The sequence below is a fragment of the Perna viridis genome, chromosome 5 (assembly GCF_037379345.1).
Source record: "Perna viridis isolate PV_CMFRI_1.1 ecotype Kerala chromosome 5, ASM3737934v1, whole genome shotgun sequence".
NCBI classification, from domain to species: Eukaryota; Metazoa; Mollusca; class Bivalvia; order Mytilida; family Mytilidae; genus Perna; species Perna viridis.
The window spans coordinates 49,487,558-49,511,197 of NC_142449.1; the positions used below are offsets into that span (position 1 = coordinate 49,487,558).

The 23,640-nt window shown below is 32.5% G+C and overlaps 1 long non-coding RNA gene across 2 annotated transcripts in view; it reads right to left on the reverse strand.

The window, feature by feature from the left end:
- LOC148618089 (uncharacterized) overlaps positions 1–23,640 on the reverse strand; it is a 228,617-nt gene that overhangs the window by 30,169 nt on the left and 174,808 nt on the right. The window contains exons 14-17 of one of the 2 annotated variants that reach the window (XR_015922625.1): positions 20,717–20,821; positions 18,986–19,071; positions 11,732–11,884; positions 4,159–4,216 (exon numbers count right to left, since the gene is read on the reverse strand). This is a non-coding gene — a long non-coding RNA (uncharacterized LOC148618089). Of the gene's footprint in view, positions 1–4,145; positions 4,217–11,731; positions 11,885–18,985; positions 19,072–20,716; positions 20,822–23,640 lie in introns of both variants that reach the window. The other variant, XR_015922626.1, reaches the window with a different exon arrangement.

Consider the following 23,640-nt stretch of genomic DNA (forward strand, 5'->3'; position numbering starts at 1 on the left):
GGGCAGGATGCAAATCAAATAATTGATTAATTTATGCCCTAGACTGTCTGGAATAATATCCCTTTAAAATAAAGTGCTATCAATTAATGCTGACAATGAGTTAGTTAGGTCTTTTAATATTTAATCATTAAATAATGCAATCTGATGCTGAAGTAGCAACACCAATTTTGCCTGGGGTGTTTTTAGGAAATTGAGTTATCTCCCTTTGTGTATTTTGGCTTTTTTAAAGGAAAAACCAGTTCTACAAATAACATTGTATCTTTTTAATTCTTCACATAAATCATCAATTCTTCAAAAAGAAATACTACAAACCAAACCAAATAAAGCCTTCTGATTAGTTCAATATCATATCATCAGACAATAATGACTTAACTGCAGCAGAATACCAGACAAAAGTCAACATTGTCATGGTCTAGTGAAGAATTGATCAGACAGACTTGGTACTTGGAAACTTCCTAGAATTTTTCTTTCAATCCTACAATTTGATATTCTGACAGAAATGAAACTCAACTCTACAGACAGAGTAATATCAAAATGGTTGGACAAACTGTCGGCCACAGGCAGATAAGGATCAATATAATTTAACTACATACAATGTACACAAATTTAAAAAAGACTTTAAAAAGCTTGGATATAAATCCAAATTTGAATAGACTAAAATATTCAATGAGGTCAATGACATTCTCAATACCCACTGTATACCATTTCTCCATTTCTTTGGTAGTTAAGAGAAAATCTCTGACCCTCTCCCTCCTTTTCTGTGGTTCAGGTAGATAGGATACATGTATTGTTTAAGTTTCAAGGTGAAAAATGCTCTCTATGAAGTTCTAAGTGTCACACATCATACAATTATTAACATTTTTCCCACATTCAATCAAATTATTAACAATAAAACCATGAAAGTTAACAAACTAGTAACAACTTGAGAATCAGTTAACTGACAAACACCCAAATTTTAAAGACTTCAATGTCAAAATAACACCAGTGACCTAATTAGTTCTTACCAGAATAGAAATCCATCAATTTTTGAGTGGCACAGATTTAATACAGATGATAATCTTGCTATTTTTCCGACACCTCATTATAAGACTAATGGTATTCACCCCTAAGAACATATCGGTAGTTATGTTATTTAAATGAAAAAAAAAGGTAGACTTGAAATAAATCAATCAGACTGTTCGATCGGAATTGATCAGTGAAGCAAAAAAGAACCCAACTCTTTAAACATAAAAAAAACCTTATGTCTGGGTCACTATGAGGTGCACTTAGGTAAGATACAGGTGTGATAACAAATTAGTTACCTGTATAATTTAAGATCTTGTATAAAGACACAAGTGGAAACATTGCATTAATATTAGACCAATAAAAATTACTGTGCAATAGAAAAATGTCTGCAAGGCAATTTCTATACAAGTATATATATATGTTCTAGACTATGGTGACACACAGATGACATCATTGTTCAAAGGGTTAGGTAAATACAGACTGCTAAGTAAACTTAAATCTCCAAGGAATTTACAATATAACAGATTTAAAGGTAAAATTGTCTGATTATTCCACATAGAAATGAAATGATATTGTTACAATAGAAATAATTTTTCCACTCTATAAATTTCCCTTGTGGATAATGAATATCCCTAGTTTTCATTTGATGGAAAAATAAAAATTATACACCTATACATATTCATCATAAGGGATAAAGGTTTTGTTCCATACATCAATTACAAATATAGAAAGGCTGTAAACACAGAAAAATGAATATCTTTACTACAGAAAAACCTACAAATTGTCTGACTATTTTTAAAACTAAAAAATTGAAATTTTGTCCTGTGGACTATCTAGTGAGACAAGTAAGTGTCAAACCATGATCCCCTTTTTATTCAACAATGAGAAACATGCACTACTGCTGCTGATATCAATTTTTCTACTAGTCCTGTCTATTCAGGATTCCATAAATCCTGAAATCTGTTAAAACCAAACAAAAACTTCAGGTCTAATGGGATTGGATTTTTTTTTATCCAAAAACTTATTGTTACTAATGCACAGGTCCTAACCCTGTTCTTTAATTCAACAAACCACTCTATGACAATAACACCTAACTGGTGGTAATAAAATAGTTCTTACAGACTGTAGTCATTTCAAAACCATTCTATAGCTCTCCTACTAAGGCAAGGAATTTCATTCAGAATAATAAAAAAAAACTTTGTATGTAAACTAATACTACCAGTCAATAACTTTCTTCATCATTTAACTTGTCCAAACAATTAGTTGTCAACATTTTTCAAAAGCAGTGTTCTAGGATTCCTATTTCCCGTTACCGGGCAAGTGAAATTTGGGTCAGGGAAAGTTAGGTACTTAAGTTACATTTTCCTGTGGCAAGTTGAAAACTTCATATGCTGTAAGGATTTGTTTTGTTAGGAAAGCAGTCATTGACTGTGGGAAAGTTGATTTTATATGGATTTTTCCTCAGAAAAACCTCAATTTCTGAAAAATCCTAGAACACTGAATGGGAGTCCATAATTGTTCAATCAAGATAACGTAGTAAAAGTCTCATAAGACTGATTATTTAAAAGCAAATACCCAACAGATAGTGACGAACATGACAATGACAAAAACATTAAAACTATTATCAACAAGCAAAATAACAAACCTCCCACAAACTACCAATTACTTCAACAAAATTGGAAAAAAAAAGAGAAAACAAGAAGTTGCAGGCTTTGTCTTGCTGCATGTAGGCATACCCTTACTTCTATAGGAAGTAGATATTAGACAACAACTAAAATCATTACATTCTTTGGCCCATCTATATAAATCCACATACCAAATTTAAAATCAATCCATTTATTTGGAGGAAAAATAATTGCAACAAAACTTGTAGAGAGAGAAAAAGGTCGGACAAGGCAATTTCAATAAACCACTAACTCATTGAGTGGAGGTACAATATAAGTTGTACAATTTTGTATATTTATTCTCCTTCTTTTCCATTCTAAAATCTATCTTCTACAGAAAACTATTACCATCAAATATCTCAGCTAAGTAAAGTAAGCAATCTAATAATAAAATCCGTTCAATTTAGAAAAGAAATGTGATATTCCATTCTTCCTTTCCAAGGGTTAATGGATGCCTAATACAACATCATATTTCTAAATGTCTGCCACAATTTGACGTATCCTTACCAAATATCAAAGCGATAGACTTCAATCACAGAAAGTGCCTTTTAAAAACCGATTACTAAAGACTGGTAGAAACAATAGTATCTCAACTTCTTTATTTGAACGCTGGTAATAGGAGAATCTTGGAATCCACAAGTGACATATTGACTAAGTAAATCTTACACTTACGATGCTTTGATTTGAACCAACACAAATTAGATTTTTTTAATGACACTTTCACATCATTTAATTCCTAAGGATATTCATTAAGATTTTTAACAAGGCTTATCATCACTTACTGATTACCATACACATTTTTTCTACTCTGTCAAACAACTGTTAAACAAGGAGAAAATGTTTTTTTTTGAATTTTTGAAAGGAGAAAAAAAAACGTTCGTCTTGTCACATTCCACAGAATTAAGTTCTCATGGGACAAGTAAAATGATTAATGGAATATATAGAACTACAAAGTGCTTGTAACCAATTATTGTCATCAGGAGATGTGAGACAAAGCATTCAACCAAAATATTGGTTTAAACATCTTTTCCATTTGTTTGGGTTTGGAAGTAGGCTAGTACTTGATTTATCCTGGCTTGTATTAGAATGACTTAATTCAGCTCCATTTAGGAAGAGGCTTAAGACTTCTTTTAGCTTGGTTTAGAGAATGGCTTAAGACTTCTTTTAGTTTGGTTTAAAGAATGGTTTAAAACTTATTTCAAATTCAGCTTTGCTTAGAAAGGTTTCAAACTTAACTAAGTTTGATTTCCAAAGGTTTCAAACTTATTTTGGCTTGGTTTTGAATGGTATTAGACTAATATCAACTTGTTTCAGAACATTTCGGACTTGGTTTAGCAAGCTTAATCAAGGAAGGTTTTCCACTTATTTCAGCTGGGTTTGGTTTAGGGAGGTTTTAATTGATATAGACTGGCTAAAGATATGGTTCATTGTTGGTTTGCTGAGACCATTTCAGTGGCAACCCATCTCATAACATACCTATAATATTTACCTATTTCTTCCGTCAACCATATGGCTATGTATTGAGCTATTCTTCTACTTCATTGTACCTATAAAATATAAGTAATCTTTATTAATTTTTAAACGACAATCCTTCTGTATGACTGAATAAAATGGTTTCTATAATTAGAAGATGTTTAACATCAAAATAATTCATACTGTTAATATAAAAGCAGAAATACAAAGTTAAATATATGATGATGTAATAGATACTGAGATCTGCAAAAAAGCAGCATGTCACAGAATGAAGTCATATCTGCAAAAGGACCTGGATCATATTCACTGTAACCTGGGATTAGGACACGATAAAAACTTCAGAGCATACCCAAACCAATACTTTAGAATACTGATACAATGTCATTCTCTCAAACTCTCATGCAATCCACTTCTACTGTAGTTCAGTCTGTGTATTACATTATCTTATTACTTCTATCATAAAACCTTTCAATTCCGTCACACACACAAATATTTTCAATAGAAGTCATTCCATTTTTACCCAGCTGGATCAGCATTCATAAGTCTGACATGTAACTCAGTATGGCTTTTAATTTAATTACTTCAGTCTAGCCTTTAGTACTATTTGTCTCTATAACAAAACTCTAAGGTCTCCCAAAGGCGTTATCAATAACCCATGCATTTTTTAATGCAATTAGTTAACCTACATCAAAACCATGGAGAAACTGACAGAAATTTATCAAGGTATTTTTTTCATATCATTTGTCCAGACATCTGTATTGTAATTGTTGTTCAGAAAATATCACCGAATATATTTTAATGTAAATATAACAAGAGCAATAACTCTGTCAATAAAGTTGTCCCACTAAACAGATTTACACCCCCCCACACTAGTTGGGGTATAAAAATTGTCCCTAGTAATCTGCAGAATGTTAACAGTAAATCCTTGAAAACTGATGTGAGAATAAGGTCACTCATGTTACCATTCTCACAATAACTAAGTAGGTGTGTGTTACCCAGGAGGCCAAAGTTATATATTGGCACATTCTTAAGACCTTGTAAGGTATGAAAGCTAGCACAGAAAATGACACATCACTCTACACCCATGCAATGGAAATTCTGATTTTAATTGTTTATCCCATTAGCAGTTAATATCAAGGACAAACTGCCATGTTATCATTTTACCAAGGATAGTATAAGGTGCTGACCGGAAACTTGTTGCCAATGGAAAGATAGCACAAACTAAACACTACTAAAAAGCTTGAAGTGTTGACACAACATTACATTATTACACATAAATTACAGATTGTTAATCAAACTGCTAAATAGTCTTTAAACTGTTGCCCCACTTAGTACAATTTTGTCATATAATTCTACAGAAGGCCTACTTAGATGCAAAACAAGAGCAAAATTAGTTAATGAGTTATTGTATTGCTTCAAATCTGATGAATTCTTCTGAATAAAACCATGTTGTCACAAACAAAAATGCTAAAAATAAATACTACAAAAAATTTTTAAAAAGCCGCAGAAACAACACACCCCACGGGCAAAAATTATAGTAGAGTATGAGGAGATATATTTAAATGGCAGTCAAATTCCTGTACTGAGAATCCTGGCTGGACACATTAAGATATAAATAACAACTGATTGTCTCATTATTTCTTTTCCAAGGATTTCTTCAAGCAATGTTGGGAACCAGCTGGTTACACAGACTGAAAACAAAGGAATTCTTAGCTGAGAATATTTGACAAAATGAGCAAGTTGTCAAAAGACATTCATTTTGGAGTTCAAGACTGATTAAAGTTGGTGAATCATAAATTTCAATATATATTTTTCCATCCTAAGACACAATTTTATTCTTTTTCAATTTCTGCCTAATGAAGCTTCCATAACAACACATCACTTCCAACAGAACACAGCACTCATCAGGTTTAAGGAAACCATCAAAATGCCTCAAGGTTTTTACATCATCAGTATCATACAAGAGACTGCTATAAAAGTATAGCTTCTTATCAAAATTGCTTACTAAAATTCATTAATAATTTTTTTCTACTTAGAATAATTTTTGAAGCAGTGATTGGGATTAGAGTGGGCATGTGCTTTCTATCACATTGCTGTTGAAAACATAACATTAAAATCATCTTTTACAAAGAATGTTAAGGAATGGCCCATTGAAATTCTGCAGATCATTTAAAATGGTCCGTTCTAAAAATCATAATCCCAATCACTGTTTAAGGTTAAAAATTGGGACCGCATTAAATCAAAACAGACACTACTCATAGGAACATGAAGCAGAAGAGGGAATTTTAATGGTTGGGAATAAACTAACACAATTTAAGTTCCAAAGTTCATAGGTATAGACTTTATAAAGTCAATGTTAATTTAAACACTGTATGACTGGTTTAATATTACCCAATATCGGCAAAAAATACTGAAGCATCAGCAATAGGATGATTCAACTACGTAAAAATCAGACAACATGGCCTGAACACTGGAAACGAAGACAACCTATAGTGAACCTTAGAGAAGATAAGGGATACAAAACATCACATAAAAAGAACTAAAGCACAAGCAATATGAACTCAAACAGGGAGTGACATCAGGTGTTCCATAAGGTTTAGCATGTTCTGCTTCACCAGTGGCATCAAACAGGGAGTGACATCAGGTGCTCCATAAGGTTTAGCATGTTCTGCTTCACCAGTGGCATCAAACAGGGAGTGACATCAGGTGCTCCACAAAATTTAGCATGTTCTGCTTCACCAGTGGCATCAAACAGGGAGTGACATCAGGGGCTCCATAAGGTTTAGAATGTCCTGCTTCACCAGTGGCATCAAACAGGGAGTGACACCAGGTGCTCCACAAGATTTAGCATGTTCTGCTTCACCAGTGGCATCAAACAGGGAGTGACATCAGGTGCTCCACAAGGTTTAGCATGTCCTGCTTCACCAGTGGCATCAAACAGGGAGTGACATCAGGTGCTCCATAAGGTTTAGCATGTCCTGCTTCACCAGTGGCATCAAACAGGGAGTGACATCAGGTGTTCCATAAGGTTTAGCATGTCCTGCTTCACCAGTGGCATCCAATTTGGAACTCAAGGAAAACTATGTATGTGTACCATGATGAAAAGTAAGGACCTCAACATGACACAATTTTTTTTAAAGGGAACAGAAAATAAACATGTTGCATTCAAACTGTCATTTTGTTTTATAAATAGAAACAATTCAAAGAAATTAAATCAATTTAAAATGGTATCATTGTTTCACTTTAATAGGTAAATATGCCAGATCGTTATTATTAAACCAGACAATATTTTATTTATTCAATCAATATGTCTGAACAGAAGCTTTCAAACTTTTTTTCATAAAAAATCAATTTACCAATGAGATCCTTGTATATTGAAAAGCAATTTCCATCCCTTGATGAAGTTCACACCTGAATTCTCAGGTATGTCAGATTAGGCTGTCTGTGTCTAAATTGGTCTTATCTCAGTAAAAGTATTGAATATTTATAAAATAAATCTTCTTTGCATCTTTACTTGAAACTATGTGGGAAGTTGATTAAAGAGTGAAGCAAAAAGCAAAATGAAGGTGTGAAGTGGTTTCTTTACAAGTTGCTTGGTGGAAACAGTCAAAAATATTAAAACTCTCAAGTAAGAATATTTGGAGATGTTGAATAACAATATTCTTTGAAAAAAAAAAAAAAAAACATCCTATACAATTTCATCAAAATCCCTTGAGCGGTTTAGGAGGAGTTGCACTAAAGAGCCCATTGCATACATGCTAATCAATTTAGTTTGATTGTTTTAACCACTTTACTACTGTGTGTGTTTTCTATGTTTTCCTACCAGAAGCCTATCTGTACATGTTTACTATAGAAGATATCATAATTGGCATCACTTTACTGATGTAAGGACCTTTTTCAGTTCTGTACAATATATGTGACTTCCTCCACAAATATTTCCTTACAATATTTCACATAACCTTTCCTACTTCAATACAAGTCATTTTTCTTTACATTAATAATACAATCTAACTCATTTTGTGATATTCTTTATCAGTTATAGCAATACAAATAAATGACTGAAATCTATTCAGATAATCACTTTCAATAAAAGCCCGCCAAAAATGACACATGACCCTGACCCATATTAATGGCCTTCAACCACATCACAAAAACAAACATGAGAGATTGTTACACATGATTTGTCAATTCTTGACCCCAAAATGACCTCTGATAACACCTACCACTAGGGTCAATGACCTTAGACCTTTAAAAGTTCTGTTTAATTCAATGTCCTAAAGATGAATAAAAGATTCTCATCATAATTCTTTTACATCAGACCCAATGTTTGACCTATTCAAGTAGCAATTCATATCATTGAAACTGAAATTACATTCAAAGTGAATTATTACAACACTATGATAATAAGATCAAATGGAGACGAAGCTTATTCCTATAAAACATGAAAAACAGTAAAAAATGCTAATGTTTTAAAAGTAAAAAGAGACATAAGAAAATTCTAAAAAAAAAAAAAAAAAAGAAAAAAAAAAAGAGAAAAAAAAAAGAGGATATTTTAATTTAACCAAGAAACTTGCTGAATATTCATTTTTTGTTTCTCAGCCACTTTGATAATCCTTGCATAACAAAAGCATTAATCAAAACTTCTTGTCATTTTGTGTGCTAAATACTTAGTATAACAACACTATCAAATGTATTCAAATTTAGTAAATATGCATTGAGTATTTAATTAGGCTCTTGCTAGTATACAAAGTACATTTTTGAAATACCACACAGTTGACAGTAATGGTTAAAGTCAATACAAATGTTAAACTGTAGTCCAACAAGATAGATTCGTACCAATGGCAAGAACTAACATGCCACAAAAAAAAGAAAGAGTAAACTAACATCATCACTAACATATTACAAGATGTAGGGGGTGGGGGATTATCATGCTGTGTAACAATATGTCTCTACAGCATACATCTTTTTTGATGTGCTTCAAGGGTCTCAGGATCACAGCCATAGCAAAGAGTGATAAAATAAAACCAACTTAATAGATGGGTCTTATTTCTGGTGTCATAGACAAGTTTAACCCTATTTTAATGATGTTACTGTAGAATTTTGCTTCATAAAAATCCCTATTTCACATAACATGAAGGCTGCATGTTTTCATAAACATGAAATGAAAAAAACTAGTCCTATTAAAATTGAAATAATTCAAGAAGACCCCATTTTATTATTGTTTCATGAAGGTCATTATTTTATACCATGCTATTGCTTGGGTTAACATGAGGCAACATAAACAGTTAGACTAAATTGATATCCCCACTCCCTTATTTTGATGTGCTTTTTGACCTTCAAATTGATTTGGATCAAAATCTTAAATAGGATGATGCACAATTGGAACATATTAAGCAGATTCTGTAATAGATTTATTAATTCCGTGGTGTAGGAAAAGATGGGTCCCCAATGTCTCCAAATTCATAAGACAAAGTCAATGTTTTGCTATGTGAAAACCCCATATTGATTTGGATAAAAATCTAAAATAGGAGACAAACAATGGGACTATGTAATAAAGATATTGTGAAAGTTTTATTAAAGTCAATTGTCAAGTTTAGGAGGAGTAATGGATTAGAAGGAAGAATAGACACCCCTATTACTATATAACCCCACTTCCCCTTATGTTCAAAAATATAGAAAAACTGATCATCACTGGAGTGATGAAAACTTAAGTCATCCTGCAATATCAATAATGCAGAATAATATGTTTTGGATTGCTGCATTCATTTTAACAATATACTGCTTTAACAAAGGACATGAACAAAATCATACAGGACAAAAATCAAATACAGCAGAAAACAGCCAAAGACATTCCACAGAAATATCTTTTAATGACTGTCAATGTCAGGGTAATGTAAAAGACAAAAAGATACTAATGACTGTAGTTTTTGATTTAATTACAAGAGTTCTAAGATAGATCAGTTCTACCAATTTCTCATCAAGATAATTTTTTACAGAATGGATTCCAGCACACCTCAGCCAGTTTACCCTGAAGGTAGAATTTATCAACAAGTGTTATAATGAGCTGTAGACAGGCATTATAGATATGGTCGGGACTTGGCCATCTGTTTCAGCCTTCTGAGACTGTGTCAAGGTCATTTGGTTTACTTTATTTCTAACTGAAGAGTTCATCAGAGGATAAGGGCAAAAGGAAATGTAAAATAATTTTTCGTAACTATTTTCTCCACAGCATTATTCACTCTGATAAAGCTTTTTTTCACTGATTTCCTCAGTCAGGAAGGGGATGTGTGTTAAACACTTCAGTGCATTAAAAAACTGAAAAATACAATATGTCTTTGTAGATGTAACTTATCAATTTAAATATTTCAGTTAGAAAAAGACACTATATCCAACCAGGGGCTATGACAAAAACAGTCTTGGAAGACAATAACAGTAAAATCAAACAACCAAAATAACTGTTTATCCTCCACTGTACTATTTTTCCATCTTTCATGCCTACTGCCTTATATTTTCAATCTCAGATACTAAAAAAAACATCAGCAATTATAATAGCAATGTAATGTCAAAATAGCTGACGTTACCAATAAACAGAATGAGGCCATTTTTTGAACATCTTGACAGAATATCACATAAAGGTAATAACAAGATTACCAAACAAAATCATCAATCAGAGGCACATATAAAATAATACATGGCAAAGTCAAGAAAAACCTGTAAAAATGAAAATTGCTACTTAGTTCCTGGTATGGTTCCTAGTAAGGATCATTGTGATACTTTCTTCTGTATAATGTTAATACCAAAACAAAGAGTAGAAAAGGTGAAACCAATCCTATAGTCTCTTGGTAAAATGAATTATTAGACTGAAAGATCACTACTCATATAAGCATGGAATAGACCAATTTTATTAATGTCTGTCTAAAAATTTAATTGAGTGGTCTTTATCAGATAGTCTTCATTCTATTTCCTCTGACAGAGTCAGACATTAATAATACAATTTTTCCTGTAAATGTTTAGGAAATAACCAGATCTGCCCATAATTGTCTCTCAGCTGAATGGCAATCATAGATAAATTTGATAGTCCATAATTTAATCAATGGGAAATCACGAATATTACATTCAATAAACATTAAAAAATAGGGATACTAATCCACTTTGGGTTAAACTATTGGAAAATCTTCCCTATACCACGTCTCTACAATTACCAGCCAAGCTACTTGCTACATTTGCTAGCCCAACCAACATCAAACATGATCAAAGCAAAAAAACTGAACAAAAAAACCCTGAAAAGCATTAAAAACATTGTAAAAATCTAATGCCTTGAAGTTTCTAATTTCTGACACAACATGCTGAGTACAGCACATTGATTTCTGGATAAGTTCATCAGTGAGAAAGATCTGTGATTGTAATATTCTATAAAAAAAAAAAAAAAAAGAAGACAAGACATATCATTCTAAAGTGAAAGCATCCAACCCTATAGGGCATTGGATAAAGAAAAAAACCTGATCAAGCCTAATAATTAGCAGAATGATATGAAGACAGTATTATCCAAACTGTCAGATTCGATACTATTTTCCCAGCTACGCATTTACCTTTCATTCAGCAGCTTTCTAGCATTTGTGATTGATGATACACAAGGCTCTATTAGGCTTGTTTCACCATTTAAGGCAGCTATTGTAGATTCCATTGATCCCTATGACTGATTCCATGTGTAAATCACAACTTCCAGAACAACTGCAAATGACCTGACAATATAAAGAAGATTGCTTTAATTGAAGCCGTATTTTCTTTCATTGTGAAAGCCATCTTGTCAACAGATTCAGAAAAAAAAAGTAATGTGCGGATGATTACTCAATTGAGGATTAACTTTTTTGCCTAGCAGAATAAGAAATTTGGCACTCTTAATTAACCAGTCAAAATCATGCAGTCAAATAGAGCCACAAATTATCAAAGAATTGAACATTTGAACATTACATGAATAGCAAGATTCACATGATGAGCTTCATTAATGAAACAAAGGCAGCCAATTTATTCTGCTTTATTTTATTTTACCAGAACTATACTGTTTTAATAAGGCCAAGATACAGAGCTGCCATGTCTATGTAAGGCCAAGACATAGAGCTATAATGTCACTGTAAGGCCAAGATACAGAGCTGCTGTATCTATGTAAGGCCAAGATACAGAACTGCAATGTCCAAGTAAGGTCAAGATACAGAGCTGCTGTGTCTATGTAAGGCCAAGACACAGAACTGCCGTGTCTAAGTAAGGTCAAGATACAGAGCTGCCATGTCTATGTAAGGCCAAGACATAGAGCTATAATGTCACTGTAAGGCCAAGATACAGAGCTGCCGTGTCTATGTAAGGCCAAGATACAGAGCTGCTGTATCTATGTAAGGCCAAGATACAGAACTGCAATGTCCAAGTAAGGTCAAGATACAGTTTGTTTGTTTGTTTGTTTGGGTTTAACGTCCGAGCAGCAATATTTCAGCTATATTCAGACAATGTACATGACATGGATGATAAAATGAACATGAAATGATAAAAAAAAAGGATGGGTCACAAGGATAATAGGGTCGACAAATTTTGATTGCCACTAGAAAAAAGGGGGATTGGTAAGGTCGGGCAATTTAGCCTCCTGTGGCGGAGCGCAAAGGTTCCTACTCCTATCGAATACCACAGCAGGATTCTTTAACGTGCGAGGAACGTGGCATCTTTCCCAACACGGTGCACCACTATGGTTTGCAGTCAGGTTTTCCGTATTATAGCCTGACAACCCCAGCATGTAACATGCCAGGGGTACCCCATTCCACCACCTGGGGCACACATCCCAGTTCCTCTGTGGGCAGAGCGCCTAGCCCCTGGCTAGGTTTCTGAGCACTATTTAGTCGCCTTTTACGACAAGCGTAGCGCTGCTGCATGCCTGTTCTTTTGACACCCGGACCTGCACGGGGTGGTCAAGATACAGAGCTGCTGTGTCTATGTAAGGCCAAGACACAGAACTGCCGTGTCTAAGTAAGGTCAAGATACAGATCTGCCATTTTTAAATGAGCAAAATACAGATCGGCCGGGCCTAAGAGCTGCTGTGTCTTTGTAAGGCCAAGATATAGAGCTGTTGTGTGTATGTGAGGCCAAGTTTCTGCAGTGATTTCAAAGATGAAAAAAATGCACTGGTAATAGTCTTTCAATAAATTTGAATTAACATTTTATAAGGATAACTGTCTACAATCAAATGTAAAATGTCTCAGTTAAAACACTAAAAAATTTTATGGGTTCCATATCCTGAGATAGGAAAGGTTATGTTCCATATGATTATAGTCCCCACCTAAAACAATCTTATCTTCATAAAGAAAAAACCTTCAATTGAACAATGAAATTGAAGATCAAGTAATAAGTTCAGTTTAGCCTTGGGAAGATTTTTTTGCTGTTATCAATGAACAAATCTTTTCAACCTTAAGACTTTATCCATAATCAACTTGGTACACAAGAACTTTGACAATCTTATTAAATTTTCATATGGTATGGCTTATACCTTTAATATCCTATTGGTACTAAGGATCACAATTGGACAACTAATAATAAAATGTTCACATCAAACTTTAAGTAGTTTAAATTCTTGGCTATAGGAACTTCATTTATTGTAAGTTAACCCTTAACACAATCTTACTGTCTACAGATTTAAGTCTAGGACATTCTAGGAATAAAACAGTTTGAATCCTTAGTTCATGGTCTATCACTCTAGCCAGAGCTGTCAGATTTGAGTTATCCCTCCCTCTTTTCAAGTATTTGTCAGCAGATTTGAAATAAATGTTACATTAATATTTTGCTGCTGTGCCTTGTCATGGGGTGGCCAAAAGATACTGCATGGTGAATACATCATAAAACCATTTTACAATGCCGAATAAAGAGACAACTACTTCAGACCTGTTTATGAAACTTCATGACAAATTGTAAGTTTTAGCCGTATTTTGCAGCCCAAATTCTTTGAAACTACAAAGAATCTGTAAAAGTAATTACTTCTGCTACATGTATAACAGAATTAGAGGTTTCAGTAATCACTTCTATTACATGTATAACAGAACTAGAGGTTTCAGTAATCAAAGACATCATTTCAGTATAATATTCCATCAATAAGTAAACAGCAGAGTTCCTGCAGGTAAGCATAAAACTATTTGTAAGTTATGACCTTATAGTACTTTTCAGTATTGTGATGTCATAACTTACGACTAACGTTATAGTTTTTTTTTTCTTTTTTTTAAATCGACCCAACATTTTTTATTGAAAGGAAAAAAATTCTATTCACTGATAAATTGGCCATCAAGGACAGGGGAAATAACGAGACCTAGGCATTACAGTTTCAACTGTAGAAAAATATTCTAATTATCAATTGTGGGACATTTTATTAGTCTAAGTCTAAAAAGAACTACTCCCTTCACATACAGATGGCCAAAACAATAAGATAACGGTAATATACAAATGGAGAATATCTCTTAACAAATTGAAAAGGAAGCCATTTATCAACTTTTCATTTATAATGTCTCTATCTCTAAAGGAAATCGAGGTTTTCATCTTTGTAGGACAACCAAGCCATCTATCTTTGCAGATACATAGGAAAAGATACTTGGTTGTCAAACACAAACTAATTCCATGATTTTCTTTATGTTAAATTTTATTAATCAGCTGAACATTGGATGTTCAACAATTACTTTGCTTTGCACAATTACAGGAAAATAATTAACAAAATGCAGCCTAAAGAAAATTTTACTCTTCTATATTCAACAACCACAATCTTTAACTCTTTCTATTTTTTTGTATCAACTTTTTCAAGGATTTGTGTTTTTAATACATCAGAACTACAAAAAGTTGTAAACTCAATATATGGCTGTAAACCTTTGATGATAAACCTGCCAATATAAAATCAAAGTTACGACATAATAATGGACACTGTCCACGAACTTTTATTGAGAAGAAAGGATGAATATTTCCATATTATTCTAATAACCTCCATCCTCCTACACTGTGATCATGAATTATGTGGTCAATGGTTAACAATGGTGCTACAGACATTTATAGTTGTGGGCGGAGACTGACCACCAACCAAATCAAATGAGGACAAACCTTTACAATGTCAGCACCAATTCATTTTAACCAACACAATGAAATTCACTGTTATGAAATCATTAGAATATTTTATTAGGCCATGTCCTGGTAAGGTCAGATTCCTTACAGGCCAAGAAAAGTTAATAATTAGTTTCCAAACCTGGCAGAGAAAGGATGTTTTAAGACTTATCAAGAGGAGGTAAGAAAGCAAATTTGTTTGCAGAAAAAATACTTGTATCAATGGTAAATTCAGCTTGTAAGCCACACAGGTACAGTATGTTTCTTCCTATAGGTATTGGCTTCAAAGGCTTTTATTAAACTTATCATCACTAATATTCCTGAAGTATTATAGTGAGACATTATAGGACCTTAAATGAATTTCTATTACTTCATTACTTCACATTAGCTTATCTTTCTTTTTTCATTGAAAAATCCTTAAAATCTAGTGATAATCCTTTACCTTCAAATCTTTCTTGGAAATAGGGGGGGGATTCATAAATTTGTTCTTCTCTGGTCAAATAGAGAAAATAAATCTGAAAAACCAAAACATTTCTTTTAATTGCCTTATAATAAGATGACACCTAATACAGAAAATCTAAATTCAGTCATTCCTTTCGGGAGGAAATGTTCACTTCTATTTCCCTATCATTGGCATAATTTAGTCGGATCTTTGTTTAGAAATTTAAATGAAATGTTATGAATCTTGACTCCTTACAAAGAGACTTTTTCAAGCCCTGTGACCTTCCATTTGATTTTTGTTAAATATTCAGATCAAATTGAAAAGTTAAATCTACTATGAAAAGAGAGTTCATGAAGATCATAAATGTCATGACTAAAGACTCCTTATGGTGATGAAGTGTAGATGAAATTCTAAAGAAAAAATTTGTTCAAAGAAAGTCAAGAGCTAATATCTTTCAGAGAATAAACTCATTGTGAAGAAGCAAAGGCTAATTTTGTTACAGGTATCATGGCTCATTCTTGAATATATGGATTTTAAACTTCTTCAGACAGACACACAAACAGATATATGAATGCAGTAAAATGCCCTTCTAAGAAGGACTTATGATATAAAGTCTAAATACAAATGATCTCATGTACCTACATCAAGGAATGGTGTGTAAACTGTTTCTATACTTAATAATTGATATGATAAAAGCTTTAGTAAAATAAACTGCCTATTCCAACATACGACTTTCTTGTACTAAGTAAAAGCACTAGTGGAATCAAAATCCGGTTAAATATCCTTTATGACTGAACTCATAAAACCAGACACAGAATTTTATTCATGATTATTAAACTATAGTTATGACAGTGTTTTGACAAAGATCAATTTAGTTCATCAAGATGTTTTAAAAGACAAAAACTCTTCTTCATTGCCGACAGAATTATTGGGTGTTTTTCTGTTTGTTTTTTTGTTTTATTTTCAAAGACTTTTAATGTAATTTGTTAAAAGAAAAAAATATAATTTCAAAATTAAGTTTAGGAAATTTTTCATTTTACAAAAGAGTTTTATATGATAAATTAAATTATTTCTAGTCACTGAACCTGATAATTTTGAAATCGGGAAGGGGGAACTGATTTTCTAGGCTATTGTTTGCTCATTTTTGACTGAGTTTTGCATGAAATTAAACAATTTTTTTAACAGAGGGGTGGGGTCTAATCCCAAGAACTCCTTGGATCTGCCACTGATTTTAACACATTTGCTGTGGCTGTATGTTTAAAAATTTAAAATCTGAAAATATTTTCCCTGTCATTGTTGACATTTATTTTATTACATGAGTGATTATCAAAAAGATACAAGTCATTACATAAACAATGTAACCTGCATCTCAGAGGCTGTAACCCTGGACTAGTACATGTAAGTACATAGTGTACTTAAGCAAGTCCACATCAGTCAACCTCATGTTCAAGGAAAAAGAATAACTAGTCTTGTGTAAAACTACTTCTTTGGTAAGTAAAAGGGGAATAACTTCAAACAGATGCACAATGGAGTGCATCAACATACATAAACTCAATTCAATGAGGCTTTGTGAAAGTCAAGATTTGAATTAGATGTCATCAGAAAAGACATATGTAAGAAACTTGAATCATTTACTCCTCTATGCAAATGGCAAAAGGAGGAAATATAAATTGCAGTTAAATGGAAAAAAAAATACAACCCATACCACTGTCTTCAAAAATCAAACTTTCATATAGTCATGAAAAAATATTAACTTTATAGTACAGCTTCAGTTGAAAGATTCTCCATGTACAAAAAAGTCAACAGAGTATATAACCTTAATGTACCAGGTGGTAAATGAGATAAATTAACACAATCTGTTTACCAGTAAAAACATGGAAGACATGTTAGGCGAGGGAGATATTTCCTAATCTGTGACTTTATACACCTGTCCAAAGTAAGAAAGTTCACCAGGGGTTGTCTTCCACTCTTGTTGACCCTCTTATTTGTTATTCAAGTGTAAGTATTTGTAAAAATCTGGCAATAAAGAAAAAATTAGAAACATGCATGTCAAAACCCCACTGATCTGACAATATAATTTTACTCAGTTTGAAAGGACTATTATTTGATTTCTGCATCGCTGGATTTGCTCAGAATTTTTTCAACAAAATGTTAGAAAAATGAAGTTTTTGACAGCGTTATCTGTCCTGAAAATGGTCTTTTTCAGTGCATTTCAATGAAATTATAACTCAATTTACCAACATGATATGGAAAATCTTGTTTGTTTTTCTTGATTCTGATGATGCAAATAGTCAAATTAAACTTTCAAAATGGTGGGTTTTGTTATACCATGTTTCACCCACTGCCTGACTCTTATAGAGACTGACACTTAACATTCCTACATTTTTTTTATTACTTTAGTTATTTTTGTATAACTTGTTGTTAGCTTATATATATATAAATATTATTTGGTTATTACTGAATGTTATAATCTTGTTATTAAAACAAAAAGGTCATTTTATGTCTCAAAAGTCTTAGTTAATCATGTTAATCACTTAGTATATATGACATCTTATGTAAGATTATGTTGAACTCCCAGCACAACTTTTTTTAAGAAAAGTTTCAGTTTCTTTATTTTATTCATCTTCAGTTTTGTGTAAAAAAAAAAAAATAGAAAATATGCTAAAACTTTGTAAAATTCCTATAATTTATACCTGCAAATTTTATAATCAGTTAAGAAAATCCATTGTGGGCTTTTAAAATTAATTTCCCTTTTTAGAAACTATTTGAGCAATAAAAACATGAAAACCATACAACTAAAAATCTTCCCTACTCAACTCATATTAATTTCAAGAAGAAACAAATTCTAACCAACACTTCCTAAGGTAGTATGGAGGTGGCATTCGGAAACGGAAGTCAAGAAATTCATGGAGTAACGCATGTTTTAACAAAAAAACATGGTATCTACATGTTTTTTAAAATATATTTCCAATCACAAAAGCAAAAATTTAAGTAATTCAAAGTTGTTTTAGATCAAAATTATACACAATGCATAGACAATAAAGGAAAAGTTAAGAACTTTTTGTTTGGATATACACGTCACAGATGAAGGCGGTAAGATTCGCTTCGATTATGCCTAGTCATGGCTTTTTATTTCCTGCTCAAAAAGTGGGTTAGAGTTTATGAAACGTTACATATTTTCTACCAGACTGATTTCTTTATGATGTGATAATCACACAATCTGTCTGATTATAATGTACCATACACATGCTATCGTGTTGAGGTAATGAGAAAATATAGATTGTCTTACCTACGCTGCTAGGCGGCGTTCTTTAGACGCCTTTGACCTTTTCTCCATGTGGCTTTATGTTCCTTTATTGAATATCTCCAAACAAACTGAAAGAAAATGTTCCACATCAAATCATACTCCATAATGAATAAGTTTACACAATTTATTCATACAACGTCCACATTATTTTTCCAGGGGAATAAAAACATGTTTGGAGTGAGACAAGCCATTCAAACTAAGGTAGAAAGTTGGTTCATTCAGGTCATAGCAAAAGGCGGGGATTTCTAATTCCAAACCAGAAGGATAAGAAATACCATCCCATCACTTAATTCTATAGTCTGTCTTAAAATAAATTCCACTGTTGTTTCTAGCCTTTAAAATGCTTTTGTATAAAGTAAAAAAATCTTTTGAAAAGATTTCACGGTACGTTTACCTTCTCCCCACTGTGGCCTCAATGTGTCTCGACACTTAACACTACACCATATAGTATAGACATGCTATTTTTAGAAGCGTCTGTGGTTAAAACCTGTGTAGTACTTTTATGATTCATTTGTACAATTTGTTAACCTAACTAACAATGTCACTTTAAACACATATGAATGGTATCCAAGTTTTTACAATCCAAAGGTAAACTCATTTTCCCTCCAATATTTTTTTCCAATAATACACAAGATAAATCCCTTTAAAAGTTGCCATTAGATAATTCTAGTACAGATAAGATGGCCAACTGACCAATAAGTCATTTCAGGACAAGACCAGTCTGGTGAAACTGGACAATCAAAAACCAATTACTGGTCTCAATGGTCACTCATTGATAGCCAGCTGAGGTTATGACCTGACCCAGATCGACCTATACAGATGTGCCTAGTGACCCAAGAAACCTTAAATACCACCTTGGTTTTTAATTCATATAGATATATGTGTAAATCACCAATCAGCAGTTTCTGGCGAGGTTCGCCAGAGGGAACATTGATTGATATGCCCAATTACGAGGGAAAAAATACATAGTAATATGTCAATACTGCAATTATGAGATGATTCATTCAATAATCAATAAACAACTCTCTCGGTCAGCTGGCGATCTTCTACCACTATTGTTTAATAAATTTCTAACTCCTCCATGGCCATTTATTGTATTGCTTCATATTGTAGTTAGTGATCAAATTACTTCAGAGAAAGAGATCACATTTTTGATATCTTTATTCCATTATCCTTCAAATTTATTGTAACTTTTATGTGATAAATATTCAATAATTATGATCTCTTTTCTATGCTTCCTCCATTCAATATAGTTCTTTACATTACTATAGATATATAATTTCAAATCAATGAAAAAGAAACCATTATTAGGACACTGCCTTGAAAACTTTTAACCATAAACAATATTCAAAATATCTTTCAAAGCTTTAGGCGTAACATTAGTGTAGAAGACTTGTATTTACTTTTTTAGAGGGGGTTAAAATATTTAAATATTTAAATACACACTAGCTTTTTGCTTAAATTTTTTTTTAAAAACTTTATAGATTTAAAGTAAACACAGACCTATTGATTTCTCTGTTATTTATTAGGAAGACTAAGTTAAGGTAGGGCCAAAAAAATCAACTAGTACCTGTATGCAAACTTATCAATAAATATAAATATTGCAAGAATATTAAAATGTCAGAATTTTTTTTTGGACAGATATTTATGTCCAAGCACCGTGTGATGTTAATCTAAATAATTGTGTGTTTATAAAGCTCTAAAGATTAATACCTCTGAGCCATCACACTATTCCTTCCACATATATGGTTGCCTTTAAAAACTAACTGTTAACATGTAAGGAACAGTTCTTCATTACTTTCCATCAGTAAGCACTATCTGGAAAGAAAAGTATACATGATCAAAATATTATATTTAGTTAGAGATTTATCAATTATTCAACAGACAAACTTTTTTCTACAGGCTTGAAATTTTGCCAACATATACGAGGCTTTGACACATACCTATAACATCATATCTTAATACTGTAAAACTTCTATTACAAATTTAATATCTCTTGTATATAGTATAACCAAAAACAAAATAACATATGTGGATCCAAAAGGGGGCTCTTAGTCCTCATCCTCCCCGATTATGAATTTGAAATTTTTCTAAAATGCTATATTGTTGTATGTTAAAGCATTAAAAAACACTCAACACTCAGAAACAAACACAGTCAGTAAACAACCAAGCAATTTATTTTATTTAGGATATTTAATCAAACTTAATACTTCTTTTTTTTTAATTCATCAACTTAACATTAAATTTCCAGGAAATCCTCACAGACCTGGATAAGACTGAATAGATATGCTTTAAGTAAAACATCAATAAGATATATATATGACATGGAATTTGTCAGAACTAGGTCCTATTTCCACAATAAAGATAGAAACAACTTCATCCACACAAATCAGTCAGATATACAGCACACTTCTTCTCAAATCTAAAGTAGCTGGAAATTCTGCTTCTGTCTGAATTAAAATTTAATTGTGGGTCAATTATATAATAACAGTCAACGTTGTTTATTTCTGTGTATGATCTGGGGATTCTGGTTTACAAATTATAGTCTAACCTCTCATAAATGATATCCCAAGGGGGAACAACATGGTCACAAAAGACAGGTGGTCTTAAAATACAAGTTCATTTTATACAGGCATATCCAAATCAGTCTATTTTAGACAGGTTACAGCTGAATACAGAATGTACAGTGTTCATCATAGAATAGGACTTGTAAGATGATGTGTTTTCAAAGAAATAATTCATTCATATTAAAGAAACTCCATTCAACATAGACCATAAAACAGATGAAGATTCTTCTTCCAAATAATAAAGTTATTCATGTATGGACCTTTTTCCCCTTTAAAATTGCTCATAAAAAAAGAAAGAAAACCAGCAACAAAAAGCTTCAAAACCCCCAACTGAATTATAAAAATCAGAAAAATGCACTCAATTTTGATTTTTTTTTTGCTATAAAATTTTATTTATAATCTACAGTTTTCCCCTTAAACACATTGCTCTGTCTTTTGGGGCCTATCAGCATAGAATTTAAACATTTATCAACTGATTTAAAGAAACACTCCAGTTTGTTTACAACAATAGAAGATACCCATAGAATTTGAAAAGATTTAAGATGTCTACGAAGCAAGTTAAATGTTTTAAGCCCATAGGCTGTCTGTGGCAGTTTTTTTTTCTCAATCTGGTGGTCCGTTTCCACATTTTTCTCTAACTCCTGCTTTAATTCTCATCTTTAACAAACATTACACAGTTTTATTTTACAAATGATTCCAAATTTACTGCTTCCATATGTAAAAGTGGACTAAGTATAATTTTTATGGTCCAAAACAAATGTTTTTTTTTGTTTTGTTTTTTTTTTAACTTCAATCTTTGCACTTTTAATGGTAAATTTCTATTTATGTAGAAAAATTGCAGTATGAAGGAATGAAACAATCAAATAATGAAACCAAATAGGGCATTGAAATGCCAATAACACAGGACTCATACAGAAGCCCTAATCTGTCACTAGTACAACCAGATTTCATTGTTTAAAAAAGTACAGCCAACATAAAAATAAGCTCAATATAAAATTTGAGCCTGAAGTCTATTCCTGTCTTCTGATTTTTTACTCAGTTGGAATGGGTCGTTCATTAATCCAATACCCTCAGAAGACCAACACTGAATCATTTAAATAGTAAAATTCTATGTATTCTGATTTCACATCATTCAAATGTATAGCATCAGTCAAAATTTTGTTCAGAATTCCCAACTTTTTGGACTAAAATGTTTTATTTATTTTAATTACACAGATATACATAGAAAGACCAACAAATATTAAAGGTACTTGTATAAAAAAATAAAGGGAAAACTGTACAGTAAAACCTAGTAACTGCCTATACTGGACAAACTCTATGGTCCAGACATCTATCTTTACTGGACAAACTAGGGTTCAGACACCTGTCTCTACTGGACAAACTACAGGGTTCAGACACCTGTCTATACTGGACAAACTACAGGATCCAGACACCTGTCTATTGGACAAACTGGAGGGTCCCAGACACCTGTCTATACTGGACAAACTCTAGGGTCCAGACACCTATCTATACTGGACAAACTACAGGGTCCAGACACCTGTCTATACTGGACAAACTACAGGGTCCAGACACCTGTCTATTGGACAAACTGGAGGGTCCCAGACACCTGTCTATACTGGACAAACTCTAGGGTCCAAAAAGGGGTTCAGCTTAGACTGTAGTCAAGATCTCCAGTAAAACTAATCTAATATGGTATATATAGCATTATATGTGCATGTCACTATTGGACACAGATCCAGAAATTTTAGAAAGAGACGTTCCATGCTACACTTAACCAAAACTGTCTAAAAAAAAAAAGGAAGATTCCAACATCCAGAACTGTCAATCCCACTTTTATCTGCCAGTGTCTATCACTATCTACACACACTGAAGATAAAATGAAAAGTTTAGAATTATATATTCAAATTTAAGAGAGAAGCCTTTTAAATTGCATTTGGCAATCAAAAAAGAGGAAATTATACAAATAGTTATCAGTTTCTCCTTTCACTTATACATATATGTACTGCTGCCTACTAACTTAACTTGTCTGGAGATGATAAACCAACATTGTTCATTCCTAGCCTTAGTCAC